We start from the raw sequence: 22,058 nt of genomic DNA, 5'->3' as shown, positions 1-22,058 counted from the left end.
GGAATGCTACTTCCTGCTCATGGCTTCAGCTACCGTCCATGCACCAGTGTGCCCTATATCCACAGCACAAACCTATCTCAAGAGCTCAAGAGCTGCTTACTCAGAGACATCCTGTTCCAAACTGGGCTCATCACCTTTACTCCTGATCACCTCTTCTGTTTCCTATTGCAAGTAGATACAACGCAATGGGATAAATGCTAGACAGGTAAACAAAACAGAAACTCATGTAAGTCCATTCACACACCCTGTAGCCCCACTTTATCTATGCAGTTAGACGCTAGAGTTCTATCAGGTGGTGCAAAATATGGTGTTCCTCTTTCCCCACTTGAGTTCATTATCAGTTGATAAATGAGACGAAATAGGCAGCATATGGAGAAACAGAACATCTCTTTATGAATGATAAAGATTAGGTTGGAAGATGCTGCTTAGTTAATAGCCAAAAAGAGCTTGCTATTTCTTCCAGCCTAGGCCTTGGAAGAGCTCATCCATGGAAAAATTTGAGAGTTCAAAGGAGACACTTACCCACCTCTCTGCTTCCCACTGGTTCAAGTAGAGATAGAAGGAGAGACCAAATGACTGATGCCTACTGCCTTTGATACATTACCTCCAGCCTCTTTAGATGTTAGACCAATGGACTTGTCCACCAACCATGCAACTCACTCCATCACTGTGGGGAGGAGCAGAGACAGAAGGCTAGGATGGTTTAGGCATAATCTTCCATAGAGAAGAATGTTTTAAGAGAAGTTTTTCCACAACAGCAACCACAGTGCTCTCATTCTCCTTCATCTGCTCTGCTCTGCTCTTCTCTAAACTGAATGGTACAAAATGAGGATGAGAATTCAAACAAGAAACCAAACAGTTATGAGAGCCTAGAGTAGGGAATAATTAATTTGACCTGAGGGTTTGGAGAAAGGTTTCACAGAAACGGTGATGGATGAGGTGGGTCTTGGAAGATGAGGTGGTGTTTACTAGAAAGAGAAAGAAAGCATCCTTGGCAGAAGGATGGTAGGTGCAGAAGTGTGGTGGTGGAATAGTTAGTCTTGTTTGGGGAATAGAAAAATGTGCAGTGTGTCTTGAACACAGGGAAATCGGGGGAGGGGGATTTTCTTATTGGATAAAGTGCCGAGAGAGGTATGTTTGGGAGGAAGAATGACCAAGGACAGGCAGCGTCCTCCAGGCATCATCCTGGCAGAGACAAGAATTTGGGTCTTGGCAGAAAGTGTTCTTGCTGACGTGAGAATTTGTTTCCCTGACTGTCATTCTGCCCTGAGGCTGGTTACCACATCTGGGTCCCTGGCTTCCGCTACTTGGGGGTGGAGAGCCGTGTTCTTTTACAGAGCATCATGGCAATTCAGAGAGGCTGGGGGAGAGAGGTTACTCGAAACCCTCCATGGGCACTTATTTTCTAAAGAGATGGGCAAAACACCAGAGCAGAAATGGGGATCTTTGGAACCGTAGAAACACTCAAGTTTCATCTCTTAGGGTCAAAGGAGTGAGTGGCTTTATTTTTTCCAGAAATTCTTCATAAAAGTCACTTTGCAAGGTCTGGGGTGCTGGATGTGCCACACTGAGGGCATTTGTGTTTTGCCTTGAAAGAGAAAAGTCTGCCGTCACCTCCCTTTTGTTTTCAGGAATGGGATTTTTCTGGTGTTGTGAGCATAGTGCTGGGTCATTTTCTCCCAGGAAGGACCTCTTTTTTTTTTTTTTTAATTTTCAGAGGTGGTGGGAGATAGAAATTTCCACAAAAGAATCAGGAAGATGTGAGAAGTAGGATGTGCATGTCCCTGTTCTTTACTGCTGAGGTGGCAATGCTGACTTGGAGGAAAATAAAATACGTACCCCAAATGTACCAGGTATAATACCAGGCACTTTAAGCACTTTTTTTAATCCTAAGAAATAGAACATTATTAGTCCCATTATACAGATGAGAAAAGTGAGCACAGGACTATTTAGTTTATGACGCCAAGATTTGTGCTTTCCCCAAAGCACCATACTTGAACATTGGGCCAGAACTTAGGTTCCATCTTAATTTCTCTTTCTTCTCTTCCTAAATCCAATTTCTGCATTTCTTCTGTCGCTCTGAGCCAGTGACTAGCGCTTTTCTTGTCCTTGGCGTACCTGGGGGAAAATATACAAGATATGACTTTAAAAAAGTGAGACGTGTTTGTCCAACATCCAGAGGATTGGTGTTCCATGACAAGTTCTAACTCACACCATCTATAGCCCTATTACAACATTTCCAGAACTTTCCTTAGAAATTGTTGTTTAGTATATGAGCCCCATCAGAAGCATCACCACGTTAAAGGTAAAACTTCTCTTTGATGTTTATATTTAAAATTGTAAATTAATATATGCTCCTTAAAGATAAGTTTTTTAAAAAGTGAAAATTAAAAGAAGACAAAAGTAACACAACCAGAGGCGCTCACAACTAGAATATCTAACTATGTACCAGGGGCTTTGGGGAGAAGAAGAAAAAAAAAAAAGAAGTTTGGCAACAGATGTTAGCTCAGCTGCCAATCTTTCTTTTTTAAAAGAAAAGAAGATCAAAGTGAAAGTTCTTCAAATTTCTATTAACCAGCACAGTAATATCTGGGATTTTTCTTTTCCAGGTTTTATAGTTAAACCATTTTTGAACCAAGACGTTCAAATTCTGACTCCTTCATCTGCAAGCTGCACCCATAAAGAAGTAATGTAACTTCTCCAAGCCTCAGTTTCCTGCAAGTCCTGTGGTTGGCATGAAGAGGAAATGAAATACTGTATGGAAAGTGTCTGGCAAAGACCGTATTAATTGGTCTTGAATAAATAGTAGCCATCAGCACTGCCATCCAACTAATGTGCACCCAGTTGATGGTGAACATTATTCGCTGGATGGAATTGGGAGTGGCTCATGTATGAAACTGGTAGAGTTTATGAAACCAGTTTGGATGAGCTTTGCAGTTCATAAGAAGGTTGAAAAGAGAGTCACTGTGTTTGCTGGAATCGCAAACTGATTCCACATGATATGCTCTTTGTCTTCCCAGAGTCTTTTCATTTAGGGTTTTTGATGTTTAAAAATAATCAGTTAACCACAATGTAAGCCCCCTGGGTAGGGATCTTGTCTTTTTGACTCATTGCTTGTATTGCCAGCATCTAGAACAATACCTGGCACACAGTGCTTTCTCAGTATTTGTTGCTGAGTAAATAGGCACTCAACAATTTTCTAAAGGGATACGCTCTGTGCCAAGATGGCGCTTTCCATCTATTTACTTATTCATAGACATTTATTACATGTGTACCATGTTCCTGGCATTATAACACATCACTGTTGAGGACAGATATGTATTGGTCATAGATTCTGCCCTTCAGGAGCCTCTGGGCTGAGAAGAAAGACAGATAAATTCCAAGGGAGAAAAGGTAAGTGAAGAGAGTGGTACTTAGATAATGTTATGGGAGTTTCCAGGAGGAAGGCATCACTTTTAGCTGATGGATTCAGAGTGGCAATGACATTTGAACAGACTCTTGGAAGATACCTATATGCTTGTTTACTCAGTCAACTTAGGAAAATAACCAGCCATTAAGTGGATAAACAAGTTAGATTTTAAAAAAATACAAGTAATAGTAACTGAATTAACCAGTTCTCTCATTTAACTGACTAATTTGTTCAATCAAACTAATGATCTTGTTTGGGTACCAGTGCTCCCACATGTATTTCTGTGGCAAATGAGAAATTAGCCAGGCCCAGCACTTGCCTCAACTCTCCACACTGAGAGTTCTCACTTCAACAATTCATTAAAACCCTGCGTTCTGTGCCAAGATCTCCCTCGCTTCCTTTCCCCCTCTCTCCTTCATTAAAACAGAGCGATTATGCAATCCTCTTCCTCTGCCCAGGGCTCATTCTAAAAATGTCCTTCTGCAAATGCCGCCACTGCTGCTGATTGGCACCAGGAGACAGCGGGAGACGGCAGGAGCAGGCAAGAGCTCTTTTCCCGAGTCTAGTTTGGCAAAATGCTTTGCCTGGGATGGGCCATGGGTCTCCCAGCCTCAATCACATGGACAAGCAGGAGTCAAAGAAGGAGGAGACAGAAGGCAGCGAGGGGAAGGGGAAGTGACAGTTGAATGGTTGGCTCAATAAATCATGGACTATTAGAGCTCCCAAGGAGCTTTGCCATAATGTGGTCTGATGTGTTCGTGGTGCAGATGAAGAAATTGAGGTTCCCAAACAGTGGCCAGACCTGCTCAAGAACAGGCAGCTGGCAGTGAGAACATGGCTGTTGGCACCAAGCTTTCTTTTCCCCATCCCCCTGTGTCCTAATTCCTGAGTGGAGAGGTGGGAGATGAACAGGCACCTGAGGGAGGCCCATGGCCAGTCTGTTCACGGGTGGGAACTCTCTCTACCCAGCTGCCTCCTGGCTGATGGAATGGACCTACAGTGTTCAGAGCCCAGAAGCAAATGCCATAGGGAGGCTGGGAGGATTCTGGCTTTTGCCTTTGAGAAACTAGCTCATGACAAAGAAAGGGTGTGTGTAAAGGAGTGAGGGGGCCTGAATGAGGCAGCTGTTCAATGGCACAAAGGAAAATGTGAAGGAGCCCGCTCCCACCAGTGACAGTAGTCACCATCTTGAAGTTCCTGTGCCTAAACTCAACGTGACCCACACTGTGTTGATGTTCACCAAACTAAACTAGCAAAACAACCGCTCAAACTCCAGCCTCCCCCGAAATGCTCTAAATCCATTTCTTCTCCCAACTAACCCAAACCCCATTCAAACTTCTAACCTACAACCTCCCAGAAACCCACAATTCACACACAAAACAAAACAAATTTGAGGAGTTGTCTACAGTCTGGTGATGGCAAGCTCTCTTCTCTTTGTCCTGAGCGTGAGGGCCGTTCATGCCAGAGGTCTCTCTCTTCCCGCCTCACTTCGTCTTTTGTGGGCTCCTGGGAAAGACAAGGATGGGTCACTCTCTTGACTTCTCTGGGGCTGCAGGAGACCAGCAGGGGCTCGCTCAGTCCCTCTGCCAGCCTAGGCCTGCTCCATTCAGGTTCAGTGAGGAGGTCAACTCTGGAGACACACTTCTTTTCTTGGGTGCCCACTTGGGGAGTGAGCACAAGTGTCTGGAAGGGAGCACAGGTCCCTCTGAGATCTTTCCCTGTTTTCTCCCCTGTCTATGTTCTGTTGTAAATCCCTTCCTCACCCTTGGTGCCACCTCCAGACATGGGAGGGGGTGGTGCTAACTCCAGATGTGGGAGGGGGATAGGATAAGGAAATCTTTTCCCAAGATTCTATCGGCATCTAACTCTGTTACAGCTTCTCTAATACCTTTCTTCTTGTCCAGTTATATTTTTTTCCATCAAGTTGTGGCAGGCAAGGAAAATTTTTTTAGCTCATACTCTTTCACAGAATAATAGCAGCTGTCATTGATAGGGTGCTTACTATGCACTAGGCACTGTTCCAAATGTTTTATATATTTCAGATGATACTCACAATTTTCCGAGGGAAGTGCTCTTGTTATTACACAGCTGAAATCTGAGAAAATCGAGGTTAAGTAACTTGCCCACGAGCCAGGTAAGCGGCAGAGCCAGTATTTGAAGCCAGGCCATCTAAGCACAAAAAGCAGGCTCCAAACAAACTCTATGTCTTTCTGTTTTAGTCCTGCATTGTGGTTCTTTAAAACTCAGAAGCCAAGAATTTGACATCCTGGGCTTTTCCCATGACGATTTCCCCACGTATTGTGCTCTGAATGGTGGAGGTTATGGAACACAAGGTATATGTGGAAGCTGGGGTGGCAAAAGGCATCAATTACTCTTTGCATATTGTCTAGCGACTTTATACATCATAAATATTTTGAGAAAGTTAATTTGAAAAGCATGATAAGGTAAGACCATTATTCTATGGAGAGACAGGTCCCTACCAGGTCAGGTTGGGCCACACGAATTATTTGTGTCTGGCTACTTCTTTGCTCCTAATGCGGCAGCTGGGTCGAGGCAGGGACACTGAAGCAGGACTGGACAGATCAAGGAAGTACAAGGCTCATGGCCCATGTACCTCCCCTCTCTAATCTTTTGTACCTGGCGGACAATGCTAATCAATCATGGCCATGTTTTCTGGTAAATCCACATGCAGCCTCAGACTTTTTCTCAATCCTCTGCTAATAAAGCAACTTCTACTTGCAGAGTAGAGTTGGCATATAGGACAAAATCCATTTACTATGGCTAAATTAAAAATAACACGAGGGACACAAGCATAGAACAGCACAAAACTAGGTAATCTGGATGGCAAAATTTGGCACGCTGTCTGAAACTCTGAGGCCTCAACTCGTCCCTGCCCTATGCCTCTGCTTTGTGATGGAGACAGTCTGAACACGTAATCCTGGAGCACAGTTCAGACTTCTGACTCCTCGAAATCCAGTACAAGAAAGCCCAAGACCTCCCAAGAAAAGGGCATTGCTTCTCTTCTCCACTTTAGAACACTGTTCTCCTACCCAACCCCACCTCAGTGGAGACCTCAAGTGTGCCGATACCCCTGGGCTACAGAAGAGTGACCATCATCCCAGTGAAAGACAGAAAACAGGACCAGAGGAGGGTATTTCAATAAAGCAGAACTACATGCAGCAAAGTTACCACATAATCCTGACTCACGTTATACAAGGCTTACTATGTCCTGGGCACTCTTCTAAGTACATTGCGTGTAACGTGTTTCGATACTTACAGCAATCCTATTGCGGATGGTTGTATTATTACTACAGAAGGGAGACTGAGGCACAGAGAGGTAATATAACTTGTCATAGGTTATACAGAAAGTAAGTGCCAATAGAACCTGGGCACTGAGCGATACTGCTCTCATATTACCACTTATTAGCCTTAGAAAAAGAATGACAGAAAGCCCCAGCTGCGATGATAGCTCATTTCATAGTAAAGCTGCCTTAGGAATGGAAGACCTATTCTTTTCTACCTCACCACATATCTGCGCTTATGCTTGAGTTTTGAAAGAAAGACTTGATATTAGGGTGGGGGGAAGGAAGGATATGTTAATAAAGTACCTGCTATATGCCAGGGACCATGTTATTTGCCTCCACATATAGTCTCTCATATTTCTTCCTCCAAGCCCCCTCTATTATCCTCGTCTCACATGTGATTGCTGGAAGGGAAATTGGCTCTTCAAAGGCTGCACAGCTAGACGGTGGTGAAGTTAGAATTCAAACCCACTCAGTCTGCCTTTGGACTCTGAGTTTTCCCACTCCACTCTAGGAAGTTAAAGAAGAACATCCTTCTCCAAAGGAGAAAAAGGAAGTTGATTTGGTAGTATGGAACTCTGGTGCTCCGCCTTTTGAAGGACCCCTCTAATTTCCAGTCTTGAAGATCTAGCATCATCTCCTAGATTTGCTAGGACTTGGGAAGGGATAGCAGGAGGCAGGTGGAGACCTTGTGAAATCTTAGCTAGCTTTAGCAGAAACCAATAATTGCTATGATCCTAGACTATTCTCTCTCGTCCATGACCTAAGTCAAGGTTTTGCTAGAAGGCAATTAAATGTTCCAATTTGAAATAAGTTACACTTAAGGGGAGAGAAAGAAATAACAAAGTGTGGAAACACAAACTCAAGATGATCCTTCAGTTTGAGCTGCTTTCTGCAACTGCAAAGGAGATCAGTGTTCACTACTTATTTTGTTGAGAAGTGAATAATGGCTTCTTAGAGGCTCTGAAGTTCTATCATTGCCAGAGCTACAATTTAGTGGTTTATTAAGAAGAAACACAAGTGCTGTTTGGGGAGAAAGTCCATGTCCCGCAGCCCGTCTTGACTTACCTTGTCTTTAAGAACTTCTTTCCTTCAGGGAAGTCTCTGGTTTCTGGTTGGGAAGATCTCAACATCTTCCCTCTAACTACCAGGCCCACTGAGGGGCTGCCTGACATCTGGCCTCTCATTCTCAGCACTGTTGAAAATTGGATTCTCCAGTTCTCCGACTTCCCTTGACTTTATTGATCCCAGTTCCTCAAAGCTTCCAGCTCATAGATAGTGGTATTTGTGAGAACAAAACCATAGAGGTCATAGAAGGTCACTTTATTTTCTGTTCATCCATCCATGCATGCATTCATCATAAAGCTCTACTGGGTGCCTACCCTGTGCAAGCTGGAGCAACAAAAAACTCAAAGTTTAAAGGCCTGCGGTTGCAAGAAGCTCGAGCTGTTTGAGGAACAGAAAGGAGACAGTATGTTGGAAGGTGGGGAACAAGGAGAATACCGGAAAGAGAGGCAGGAGCCACCAAGGTATGGATTATGGATTTTGATCTAATTACAATAGAATGTCATTGTAAAGTTCTAAACAGAAGGATGCTCTGAGCTGATTTTAAGAAGACCACTCTAGCTTCTTTCGAAGAGTGGATTACAGGGGCAAGCATATCAACAGAGAGGCTAGTTAGCTAGTTAGACGGGCATTGCAATAGCCCAGGTGAGATGATGGCTTGGACTAGGGGGCCGCTGTGGAGTTTGAAATAAGTGATTATATTTAGGATAATTTGTAGGTAGAGCTAACAGAGCTTGCTGATGGGCCAGGGGTGGCTAGGCAAAGACAGAAGGAAGGATAGGAGATATTTGGCTCGAGTAACTGAGTAACTGCTGGTGCTATTGCCTGAGAATGGGCAAGCTGGAGTTTGGCTGAGATGAGAGAATCTAAGATCCTTCCAGTTTTAACTGTCCTTGACTCTCAATAGTAGCCAAAGCAGGTGCAATTCTGGCCCCCAGCCTACCCAGACTGCATTTTAGGCTGTTATTTGATAGGCAGCTGCAGCAGTCACAGGAAGAGAGCCTGAGCTTGCATGAGGCCCTGCTGAGTGCAAAGAGCGCAGGACCTTGGCATCTGGGCCAAGTTTTGGAGCAGACTTGCTGAGCCAGCACAGGCAGAAGCAGTGACACTTCTCCAGAACCACATCTCACATTGTGTCCTTTGCTGCCTGAAGGTAGGGATTAATTAGGAGATGTCAAGAGGCACCTTTAATGCTGTGGAAAAATCTAGGCTGGAGAGACCATCACCATTTTTGTCACTTCCATTCATGCAGTGGTGTTAGGGTTCACTGTGCATTTTCACGTACACCATCCCATTTGCTTCTCACTATGACCTAGAAGAAGTAGGTTCAGTTGTCCCCATTTTATAGGTGGAGGAACTCTTCATGAAATTACAGAACACACCTAAAAATAGTCAGAGGCTTATGAAGAAGTAGAAAGACCAAGGGAGTGAGGATAGAGGTGAGTTCCTTTTTTTTTTTGAAGTTGAGTGTAGGCAGTGGAAAGAGGGCTAATATGTGCTTTTAAATTTTTGGGAGAGGCAAATGCTAGCAAATATATTTGGGACCAAATGGATGGAAAGAAAGACCCGGCTCATCCCCAAATGCCTGATAAAATAGTTATGTCTCCATGCCTTTGCATGTTTGTCTGCCCCAGCTCTAAAGGTCTTCTCCTTTGTCTATTTTGAGAATGCCTCCTTTAAAATCTAGCTCAGATATTAGAGCTGACAGGTGCTAGGGTAATTTTCTTATTTCAAAGTCCTTTTCTTTCAGAAATTCCCCTTCCCAGAAAAAGCAGGTTTATGATGTCAAATTTTTACCATTTCAACCTCCATAGCTATAACAAATTGAAGCTGAGATGGATACTTGACCCAGGGAGAATAAATTTATTCTCTATCCAGTGAAAAATATCTCTCTGGAGAGTTTGAACTGAGAGGACCCAGAGACTGTAATCCATGGATGATGGACTTTAGAGATGCACAGTCATATCGAGGTAGAGCCAGAGTGAGCGTATGGTGAGTCAAAGCCTGTCTCAACTGATGTGATTATGAAGATCAGAAACCAGGAGTAAGTAAATGAAGTCATTTATTCAAGTACATTTATTTAGTGTCCAAATTCCACAGATTGGCTCATTCAACATCCACCCTAACCCCTTTCTAGCATGCCTTCCTGTTCTAAATGGGCTAGGAAGGTAACCAATTTACTTTTGGACTCCCTTGCAGCCCAGGTTCTGCATTTGACCTAGCTTCTGTTAAGCGAATGAAATAGGTTAGAGACTTGGAAGAAGAAAGTGAGCCATGTAAGGGTCAGGCAGACACAGGGAGATGGCATCTTTTGGCACACGTGGTGGAGGGGTATTTGGTAATCCAGGATCTGAGGACTGACTTACCTTTACCTTGTGGTCTCTAGCATCATAAATATGGAGTGGTAGGCAGCTGAGATATCGGGGTCTCCAATGGAAAAATCCTTCATTTTTTCTGGCATAGTTGTTCCTGTTAGAATATATCAATGCGTAGGTCCTAGGACTTCTATAACCTACTTCACGCCCATAGTAAGTTATTTTCTGCTTTAACTAGATTAAGTGAATCCTATTCTTTTCAACCAAGCACCCTCACCCCTTCAAGAATTAGTACTAGGCATGATTGCAATCAAGAGACCTTCACAGAAAAGGGCATCTGGGATTGCTAGGAATCTGACCAGGTTGGGTCTGAGGGCAGTGAAGATATGGTTAGTACTAGATGATGGAACATGGTAGTCAACTGTGCTCAGTGCCAAAACAGGTAGTGAAATTACCCTGTGTGATGTAATCTCAAATGAAGCGCCTTTTAAAGAAAAATCTTTGTTAGACTTAGCGGCTGATGCTGTGTAGATGACATTGTATGACCCCACTACAAAAAGCGTGTTTCATGGACCATCAGCAACAGCATTACCTGGGAACTTGTTAGAAATGCAAAATCTCAGGACCTGCATCTCAGCTATTGGGTCAGAGCCTGCATTTTAATAAGATCCACAGTGTTTCATGCGAAAGAACGGTGGATTCGATACTTTACACTATGCTGTAGACTTTAAAGAAAAAATAACTGACAAGATCAAACAGGGATGGAGTCTAAAGATTATACAACTTAGGCTGGTCTTTTTTAAAAAAAAAGTATATTAAATTAGGTATGCAAATTTATGTATATTTAGAAGGAGCACAAGCCTTCCAGGAACCCAGAAGCTTAAATTTCATTAGCATCACAAAAAGCTGCCTCTGGCTCGAAGTTTTAAATTTTGTCTTCAGGGACTTTCTGTGGTGGCTCCAAAAAAACCATTCTATTGCTTTTGTTCCCAGGGCTGATGTAAGCGAAGAGGCTGATCCTGTGGGCTGTGCTCGTACCACTGAGACTGAATCAACAGCACTGATTGAGAACAAGCGAAAATTTGATAATGAAATTGGCCATGGTGAGAGTATTTACACCACAGAAACTGGCAAATGCTACAATCCCCACTCCACTATCCAGCTCCTTCCTCAGTTGTTAAATATTTACCACCAAACCACCGTCTTCCCATTAGGCTGTAGATTTTTGAGGGCAGGCTCTGAGTTTTATCCATTTCTGTACCCTGGTACTTAAAGATCTAGTAGGGACGATATTGTGATGACTGAAACAATGTATGAGTGGGTTCCTTCCTTCTTTCAGCCTTTGCTATAACCCCAATATGAATAAAATGACTGGTATTTTAGAGAGCTCTTGGTCAAACGAATAACAAGCTGTAGTGCAACAAAAGCTATGAGAGCAGCAGGCATGGGGGACCAAGGAGGGATATACGGGAGAATCAGGCCACCTAACCTTGAGGAATGAGCTGGGGGAGGCTTTCTGCAAACATGATGCTTGAGGAGAGCCATGGAAGCTAATTTGGAGCCAGCTCTGCTGACCAGCAATCATTCCATGCAGGAGGTCACTACATGCAAAAGGCACGCAAGTCAGAGAGGATGTGGCCTCTTTGGAAACCTGTGAAGTAACTCAGCACCCCTAGGGCATTAGACGGGCAGTGGAGAGTGGCCTTCTGCAGGACAATGTGGCCTCCTGGCGCAAACAATATCCCACGAATACTTCTCTCTCTCTTCTAATTGATTAAGCTGAGGGCCAGATAATTTAAATTCAGTATTCAAAGCCAGGACGGCAGACTTCAAGTTCTAGCATGCTATATTCTGCTTCGCAGTAGACCAGTTCATTCAATTCTGCTGGCACATTAGAAGCACTTGGGGAAACTTTAAAAAGTACCAATGTCCAGGCCCCACCCACAGAGGTTCTGATTTAATCAGTTTGAGGTAGGACCTGGGCACTGGCATTTAAAAAAGTCATCTCCCCATATTTGAGAACACCAGACTAAAAGTAAAACCAAATAAAGACTGAACATAATCTTCATGCCAAAAGAAGAAATTGTACATTCCAAAATAGTCCCTGGGTCATGGCAGGGAAGTTGGGAATACGTGTAACAATCTCTGGTTGACCATTTTTGGCCTAAAGGAACAGACATTTCCAGGAAGACTTTTTCATGAGGGACAAAACTCTTGAATCTAAAACTTGGAATATCAGGCACTGCTAAATAAATGGGTTAAAGATGGCCCTGGTGTGTTGGCCCCTTTGTTGTGGTTTACTTCTTCACAGAAGCTAGGGCTATTAATTCAAAGCCTGCTGGCACCAAATTCAAATTCTTACACATCCATTTGATTTAAATATAGCCCAAAGAAACATATTGTCAGCCATCAAGAGTCTGCGTGGTTTGCTTACCCCATGAAATGCACCCAACGTCTCTAGCCATAAATAAGCAACCCTGTGTCTATGAAAGACCTAAACCACTGCTGCCCATCAGCACTCTGACCCAGAGACTCCTCACCTTGCTGCTGAACAACCTCACTCAGACACTTAAGTCCTTTCTCCAGATTCCCTCACCCCAGGTGTCCCCTCATCGTCTTTCCCCTTTGGGTGGTGACCCGGTGCCAGCTGTCTCTGGAAGGTCTCCCGCTGTGAGGGACGTCCCCTCTCAGGCAAACCTAAGTGCTGCCCAGTAGAGCTTGTTGTGTAAGACTGTCATCTCATGGTCCCGCCTTTTCCTTGATCAGCCTCCAAATCCTTGAACTCACCACAGGCACATGTGTGGATGGAGCAGAATTAGCTGAACGTGTACTTGTCATTGGTAAGGTCTATATCATCACCCTCTAAGGGGAGTGAGGGCTGTGATGAAGCTGTGGCCATCCCCATTATTATGGCTTTGACTGAGCATGAAGAATTCAGATACTACCATTGGCAACCCAACCCTGAAAAGGAGGAAGATGGAGACTAACCTGCAAAGAGTATGCTGATGGGGAACCCTGTATGACTTGACTCTGCAGTACTGTAGCTTTATACAAAATTGGAAACAATCTAAATGTTCAATAACATGAAAGAAGAAAATGGAACACAGTCTTTGCCCAAGAGTTGGTGTCAAAAAATTATGTTTAACTGTAAAAATTTGGAAATAATCAGTATCTGACAACAGGGAGATGGTTCTATATATTAGAGCGCATTTGATGTTTATGAAAAGTATAGAAACTTGGGAACCTGATTAGGCTATAACGTTGAGGGATAAAAGCAGGTTACAGGAGTAAATTTTCAGTGTGATCTCAATGATGCAAAGCATTTAAAAATCCAAGACTTGAAATAAATGTAGCAATAGATGGTTGCCTCAGGGTAGGGATTGAGGAGGAGAACAGGACATGGTTGATTTTTTTTTCTTATTATTATTCCTTTTTTTTTTTTTGTCGTTTACAAATTTTGGTGGTTGAGCATGTTTTAGTTTTACAATAGAAAATAAGCTTTGATTACCTTGGTATGGACTAAACATACCTGCTCTGCCCTATATTTTTACTTTTTTTGTGAAGGGCAAATGCAATGACACCTGAGGAAGTGCTTTGTGCCCTGGCAAGTGCCATGAAAATATGACAGACTCACATCTGTAGCTTTGCTCAATTTCCCTACAGTTTTGGCAGGAATATCTAAAAATACATACTTGTCATGACTGTAGTCCTATTTTCGCTGGTTCCCTTGTTTGGGGCTTTTTTTATGCTTGTTTTGATATTTGTTTTTGTTGTGAGGAAAGGAAGTAGTATTCGTTTTAAATGAAAACACAGCTTAATATTGAGGTATGATTGACAAGTAAAAAGCTGCACATATTTAGTGTATACAGCTGGATGAATTTGGGGATAAGTATATACCCATGAAACTATTTGACATCTTTTTCTCCTCAAGTATGGTCATGATCTAATGGCCTAAATACTTCCTTTAAAAAATGCCTCCTTACTGCTCCTCTTCTTGTTTTGTCCTTTTTCCTTCTGCCTTTGCCTCTTCCTCAGTATTTGTCATCAACAAGTTAAATGAAATTATTTGGCACCTACCCTGTGCAGAAAACGTGAGTAGTAAGTGACTAACACATCGTCCCTGCCTTCTGGAATGTTCAGCTGAGTGGGAGAGACATAGTCTTGAAGAGGGGAACCCACGGTCGCTGTTGGCCAGCTCTGTATTGGGCCTAGGTTACACTTCACTCTTCACCAGAGCTCTCTCAGGTATTATTATTAAACTAATAACAGATGAGTAGCCGAATTTACTTGTTGAAGGTCACCAATCTAGAAAACAGAGGTGCTGGGATTCCAAATGTGTTATTTACCTATCACAGAGCATCAACTCAAATGAGCTTAAATAATTGAGAAGTCTAGTGCCGTCTCACCTGATTTGGACTCTTGCTGGTAAATTCAAGTCACGCAGCACGATGCTACAAAGCCTCAAATCATCAGCATCCAATCAAATTCTACAGGAAGGCTATTTTCCCAGTCGCCCGACAGGTGGTCTCCGATCTTCCCTGGTAAGTAGCAGGAGTCAGTGGATCAGGAGATACCTTCGCTTTATTCCCACTTGAGGCCTTTGCCTCTCCAGGGAACTCATGATCTGCAATTTCAATGAACAGAAACTCTGGCTCAGCAATGTGGAGGGAGGGCTCCCTTCCCTTTCCCTTATTCACTTCCTTTCCTCTTGCTTTCCATGAAAGTCAAGTCTTATACATAGGATATCCTGCTTCCTTTTGTCATTTACTTCATTGTACCATTTCATGACAATTAGATTCATTGTTCAAAGGCTTCATTTTTCTGGGGAAAGGAGAGTCCGTCTACTCAATCAGCTTTACTCTAGATACTTTAGACTAATGGAGCATCTTGTGACCCTTTTTGGAATCTGCTTTGTATCCAGCCTTTGTGTTTCATCACAGGCCTTGATGATCAGTCCTTATTCTTGGTACGGCTTTTAATTTCCTGAAACTACCTGGTCAACACATGATTTCCCATATCTGCTCTTTCCCACTTACATAGATAGAGAAGAATACATATCTATTATATATATCTATAATATCTATGTCTACACCCATGTCTCTATCTCTACATCTATATTTCTCTATCTCCATATCTATCATCTATTTATCTATTTTCTATTTGAAGTAGAACACCTAAAGACATGTCAAGTTCCATACTTCATAGAGAGATATGGAGTTCATAGAGGGAAGAGAAAGCTATATATGTCAATACCTAAGAGTACATCTAATTGTGGTCTCATGTTTTAGGATTCTAATAAGATAATTTGCTTGCTCCTTCATCTCTTTTCTTTGTTTCTCTGACTATCCTCACTTTCCAGCTACTGGAAAATCCCATTTCATAAACTTCCAGCTCTGTAACCGGAAAAGCTAAGCCCCTTTTCTTCCAGTTTCAAACCAAACAGTCCTAAGGGATGATTCTGATTAGCTTCGCTCAGGTTACACGCTTACCCCTGGACCACAAACTGTGGTCAGGTGAGCTGGGTCCTATGCTTGGCTGGCCCAAGGTCAGGTGTCTTCCCTCCTAGCCTCCCTGTTGCCAGGGAGACAGAGTATTTTAATTGGAATTACAATACTGGAAGGCTGGGAGAGCAATATGCTCAAGGAAGCAGGGCTACTGAAACTGGGACAAAACCAATTGTTATCCAAAGTAACAAAATTGAGTTTGTCGTTTGATTCCAGTGCATAAGCATACTGTGCTTCATCTCACTGCAACTCCTGCTCTCAAAAGGAGAGGGCCTAAGGGGGAGCTATTAATGGAAAGCAAGGTAAACATTCCTCTGCTTCCTAAGAGATTTGAAATTCAGTTTTTCACTTACATGCTCTTTAACTCTAAAACAATGTCACTTCACTATAAAGTGGAGAGTTGAATTAATTAATGGTCTATATGATTTCTTTTAAATTTGTTGAACCAAGATTTTACAGGTTTGGGGGAAGGTATAAGGTTTTTCTATGTTGCTCAAAGGTGTGATTTCATGTACTTTTCTAGAGGTCATACCATTGGCATCATTCCTTAACATTTTAGTACCGATGCCTGGGGCTTCAATGTCCTCACCTTTGTGCGCTGATGAGATGCTTTGGGCTGCCAGAAATGCTCTTCCTCAGGCCGCCATAAGAAGAGAGACTGCTGTAAAGATTCCTGAAGGTTGGAATTTTGTTGACCTTGGATGCTGCAAGGAACCACTTGGATGCTGGGACTGCTGTTTTCTTTCTCATGAATTGGATAGTTTCTCTCTAGGCACCTCATTTCTCTCCGTGTCTCTGCTCCATTCTCTTCACATTTGTGGCTGGCCAATCCTCTTAAGAGCCTCCACCACAGAGTCCAGAGGGGCCTCCTACAAAGGCTTCACTAATTATTCTCTCCCTCCTTCAGTCCTTTTCTCCAGGCTCCCTCAAGGATCACAGACCAACTTACTTATAGGATTTCTTGGGTCAAATTTCCTTCTTGGTTCAATCCAAAGACTGTCCTTAACAAAGACTGGTAGTGTTGAGTGCCTGAGCAGGGACTTGCCGGCAGCCAGTATTTTGAACCAGAAGAGGCCAGCACCTTGAGAGCTGCCTTGAGTACATCAAAATAGAGATAAAGCAGGAGTCCTGGGACATACCCTGCAGATCAGAGATATGTACAGCATAAAGGAGGAACTTGGACGAGTTCAAAAAGGAGGAGCCTCTGCCTCGTATGTAATTACTTAGGTTTCTTGGTAAGAGTGGAGGAATACATGTCATTTTTGTAACTCTACCCTTCCTCATTTTTTATTTCTTGCTTGGCTCCTTCTTCCTATGGAAAGGCACTATAAATGCTTATGGGTAAGCAGCAGACACCAAAGTTACAGAGAAACAAAATTGACCAAATTCCTGTGCAACAACCTTACAATTTAAAGCAACTCTAGAATTTGCTGATGGGATTTGTGCTCTTCCCTTTGTAGATGGTGGCTCAGAAAGGAGAACTGGCCTACCCAAGGTCACAGTCAATTAGTGGCAAAGCTGTGAGTTAAACCCAGGTCTGCTGACTCTTTGGGGTCCTCAGTACCTCATATGGGCATATTTGGAGGGTTGGATGGCAGCACATGAGGGAAGAATCTTGACTTGAGCCATATGCATTTGGCAGACTCTCTGGTCTTCTCTGTTGACTCAGATCTGGGACAAGTTTCCTCTTGTTCTCTCAATGTTGACTTGGGCCAGCTGTGGGTCCCCACTGTGAGGTGATCATGTGGAGCAGGTGGGCCAAGCATTTTCATTTCATAGGCCATTAGCTCTTGGCACAGTAGCTTTTTTTTTATTTCCTTGGCCTCCCAGGTCTTCCGTCACCTGCTAGGTTGGTGGAGGAGGCTACGGTCTGGGAATCTGGTGCATAGAGCCATTTAATGGGGCTGGTTGAAAACTTTCCACCAGCTGCTGAGAATCTCACCCAGACACCACTCTGTCCTGGTTTTGATCTTGTTCCTTCCTACAAGCCCTAGTTCACGTACTGCTCTTCAAGGTAAGAAAGACAGAGGTAGACCAAGGGATAGAAAGGGAGACAGAGTTGGAGAAGTATAAGGAGACAATGAGAGATAGAATCTGTGAAACATAGAAACTGCGCAAGATGAGAGAGGATAGTCAGAGGGACCAGAAAGGCAGGGAGGAAAACAGAACAATTCAGCGGTAAAGGGAAAGGAAAAAGAGCTATAGATGGGTGAAATGGAGAAGATGATGCCATAGAATAGAATTTAGAGATTCTAACTGTACCCTCTCACAGTGTCAATAAGGAGATAAATTTCCCCAATGTCACCCTGAGCTAAGTCCCAGAGCCAGTACCAGAATATCTAGTTCTTTCTCTGGAAAGCATTTATTTCTTTGCAACCAAAGATGCCCAGTAAATATTTATTGAGTAAATAAATGAGAGCTGAGATGGTTAAGGGATTCCACCCACGTCAAATGAGCCGTGCTTAAAATTGGTAATAGTTAGTCTGGAGAAGAGAAGTTTCCGGAGAACATAACCCGTGACTTCAAATATTTGAAGGGCTGCCATTTGGAATAATGACTAGATTTGATGTATTTGTGCTTTAGGGATCAACCAGGACCAGTGGGTGAAAGCTACAGATAGATGGATTTGGGATCGATATAAATAGTCTACACATTCAGAGAAGCACAGTCCTCATATCTGGAGCTTTGTAAGAAACATCTGAACAGCCAGTTGGCAGGAATTAAAGCATCAATGTGCAGTGAAGGCAATGGTTCTCTCCATGCCTTGTCTCTGTACTTGCGATGTTTTCTTTTGTTGGGTAATTTATACCTTATTCTGAAGACTCCTAATCAGTGACTGTCCATGGATGGGAGGAAGGCCATCCATATGTCCCCTGAAACTTGATATGGAGTGTGTGTGTGTGTGTGTGTGTGTGTGTGTGTGTGCGTTTATCTGCAGTCAACGCCACACCACTACAGCTTCCTTCCTTGAACAGTTCTGGGTGGACTTTACCAACGCGAGGGACTTGGGGAAGATTTGGAAAACAGAAGTAAAAAGTTGGATATTGTTTTCTGGAAGTTGTGGAGCCCAGATTTGGGGGCTTTGCATACCTCCGAGTGAGCTCCCACTTCATAGTGGCTAAAAATGCAGATTCCTGAGCCCCACTCAGTATCTATTAAATCAGAATCTTAAAGTGTGAGATTCACTTGGAAGGGAAAAGTCAAGATCCAGAGTAGAAATTCTATTCTTGAGAACTTCAGTATTTGGGGTGTGGGAGCAAAGGCCACTCAGGAGTGACATGGAGAACACTGATGAACACTGGATACCGGGTGACTTCTGACGTTGACTAAGTCAGTACTGACAATAATCTGCCAGAGAGCCTTGCTGTGAGGCCTGGGTTTGAATCCTAAATTCTCCATTTACTGTCTTTGTAAATTTTGGCAGATTCCTTAACTTCTCTGATCGTTTTTACTCTGTAAAGTGGGGACAATAGTGTCAATCTCACAGGATGCTTCCCCCTTCCTTTATTCCTCCATCAAACATTTATTGAGCACTTATTATGTGCCAGGCCTTTTGGTCTAAATTATAGGTACCATTGCCTTTTCCTTTGACCTATTGCAGGATGGTTTTAAAGGTCAAATGTAACAACATTTGTGTGTTTCCAAATCCACGGTTATTCAAAATGGTGAGCATTGCAGCTTGTTCATCACATTTTCACATCCTGTGTTCTTCTAGGAATAGGTCCTACACCCCTAAACTCAGGACTGGGTGCCTGATTCAGGCTTAGCCCATCTGTAGGTCCCATTCTGTTGGATATAGTGATGGGATTAGGGGTGGGAAGGTGACCCAAGCAAGGCCAATCAGATGTTGTCTCCGGGGTTGTTAAGTGGACGTTGGGAGAAAGATATCTCCATACTCTTGGAGTTGCCAAGCTGGGAAGAAAGAAGTCTGGGGATGCTGGTGCCATATTATCACCACAGGGAGAAAGCTGGACTGTAGAATGTGTTGGAAGGAAAATCCTTTTCTCTAGTCCTCTGTTGCCATGAGGAAGAAATTTCCCCTAAACATATTCTTGACCTTTCTCCACCCTTTTCTCACTCTGCCCCAGGGAAGCTGGACTGAGTCATGTGACTGGAAGGGGGGAAGAGTAACTGGGCAAAAGAAACCCTCCATTGAGGATAATGTTTAACTCAGACACAGTTTCTTAAACAGTGTTTGCTAATAAAAATTGATATAAAACTTCTGGAGGGCAATTTGAATCTAAAAGAATGACGTATTTTCAAAACAAAATAATTTTAATTCTAGAAATTTGTGTCCTCAAAACAAACTTATATGTGTGCAAAATGACTCTAAAATATTCAAAGAATTCCAAAATTAAATCTTGTACACTATTGGAGGTCTCATTTGATAGTTATCTCAGTTTCTCCCTTGCTTTATTATGTATAAATTTCAATGTCTTAATGCTTGTAAGCTCCATCTTCGATAATTGCTATTTCCCAATCCTTTCAAATATGGAAGTTTTTGGCACGCTATTTCTTAATAAGTTGGTTGAATAGCGTGAGTTTATTTTGAACAAAATGCAACTAAAATTTAAAGGTCTTTCAAGCAGTATAAAATCAAGCTGATAACAGAAACAAAGAAAGAAATATTCTGCTGAATTATTTTCCCTGTATATCCAATAAAGCTCATGACAAAAAAACCCCTGTATTTTCGTCACTCTCCCTGTGTGTATGTTAATCTTTTTAATTAAAAAAGAAACCTTGAAAAAAATTGCGAGTTTTTTTCTTGTTTTTGAAATGTTTAAAAAGTAAAATTGAATTGAAAAAAATGCATTCTTTAGAAAAACTGATTAAAGTACATGATTATATATGAAAATATTCACTCTATGTTAATTTTCAATAGATAATAGAGAAGTTATTTTAATGGACATGGGCATCAATTATTTTTTATTTTTATAAAATTACTTTTTGAAAATGAGTTTTCCAATAGAATCATTTTATGTCTAACATTTTTCATTAAAAATAAATATTTCAAAGCAATTAAAAAAAACCCAGAACCCTTCATTGAGCTCTGCTCCTCCAGGGGCAGAGTGGGGAGGCTGGCCCTCCCTCCTTTCCTGCCCTTCTTCCTTTAGAAGTTGGCTGCACACAGGAGACAAAAAGCCATGTTGCCCTTTCCTGCACTGTCTTGCCTGAGTGAGTAATCTGCCTAATTTTAACATTCACAGTCTCGTTTGCCTTTCATGCTAAGCAACATCCTCCCACCTAGAATTTCTCTGTAATAAAGGAAATATTTGGGTCTCTCATAGGACAAGTTTTTGTTTGTTTTAATTCTTCATTTGTTCAGAATCCTAGAGAAGAAAGAAAGTTACCATTACTTGGGAGTACCCATCAGAGACTCTTGTGGAATGAAGGTATGCAGCAGCGAATAGAAATGAGACAATGAAGAGAGAAAGAAAGTCATGCAAATCATCTCCAAAGCTCTTGTTCTTGAGACTCATTCTTGTATTTTACCAGCTACCTGAGTATCCTTCCCAGCTATGTCAGTTCATGTGTTTCCATTTCACTTTCCCTAGTCTGAGATGAGTTTGTGTCAATAGAAACCAAACAGTCCTAAAACAGTTAGTTGCTTTTCCCTCTAGAAATAATGTCTGCTATAGCTCCAGATTGGGTGGATGACTGCCATGAGGTTAGTCTTCCGAGAAAGGGCTCAGAGAACCTGGCTTTGGGGAGCACAGGAGATGAAGAGTGTCTCAAAGTCAGATTGGTTGAGGTCTGGCCAAAGGAACGGTGTTGGAAGACAATTCTCCATGTCTCTCACATTACTTCACATCTTGTGAAAGAGGCACTGCCTGTCTTTGTTCTAAACTATCTTTTTTGGTCGAAAGTAGTTTTAAAAAATATTTTTATTTATGATTTTATTGATTTTTACAAATAATTGATATAGCTATGTAATATTTACAATGCTGCAAAAATGTGAGATTATGAGAATATTGATCTCATAGTTGATAAAATACAAATACTGATGAATCTTAAAAAGAAGCTCATTAATATAAATGGTTATAAATGTTAGGTGTTAAATTTGTGAATTTTGCTGAGTTAAAGTCATATGTCTTTCGCAGGGCAATCATCACAAATTCTGTTTGATGTTTAAAATGAGAGAGATAAATAGCCAAGTATGTAGTAAATAAAAACCTGTCTAGTAATCTCCCCAAGATGTATCTATGCTTGAGCTACTTTTTGTCGATTGTCTTATAGGAATCTTAGTAGACTCATATTTCCGTCCCTTCCTCATAACTTCTCAAGGAAACTTAGCATCCTGTAGCTTCTGCTTAGAACAAAATCCTAAAAGGCTGTTGTTCCATAAGGATCGTCAAGAATGTCCTCTGTTCATGAAGCTTCCTTCTAAAACTCTCATATTGAGGTTCAAGTAAGCTCTTGGGGTCAACCCAAGTCTCATCTGCTCTTTGCATTGCCCACAACT

This window comes from Equus caballus, chromosome 9 (assembly GCF_041296265.1).
Source record: "Equus caballus isolate H_3958 breed thoroughbred chromosome 9, TB-T2T, whole genome shotgun sequence".
In the NCBI taxonomy this organism is placed as follows: domain Eukaryota; kingdom Metazoa; phylum Chordata; class Mammalia; order Perissodactyla; family Equidae; genus Equus; species Equus caballus.
This window is presented reverse-complemented; position numbering follows the sequence as displayed.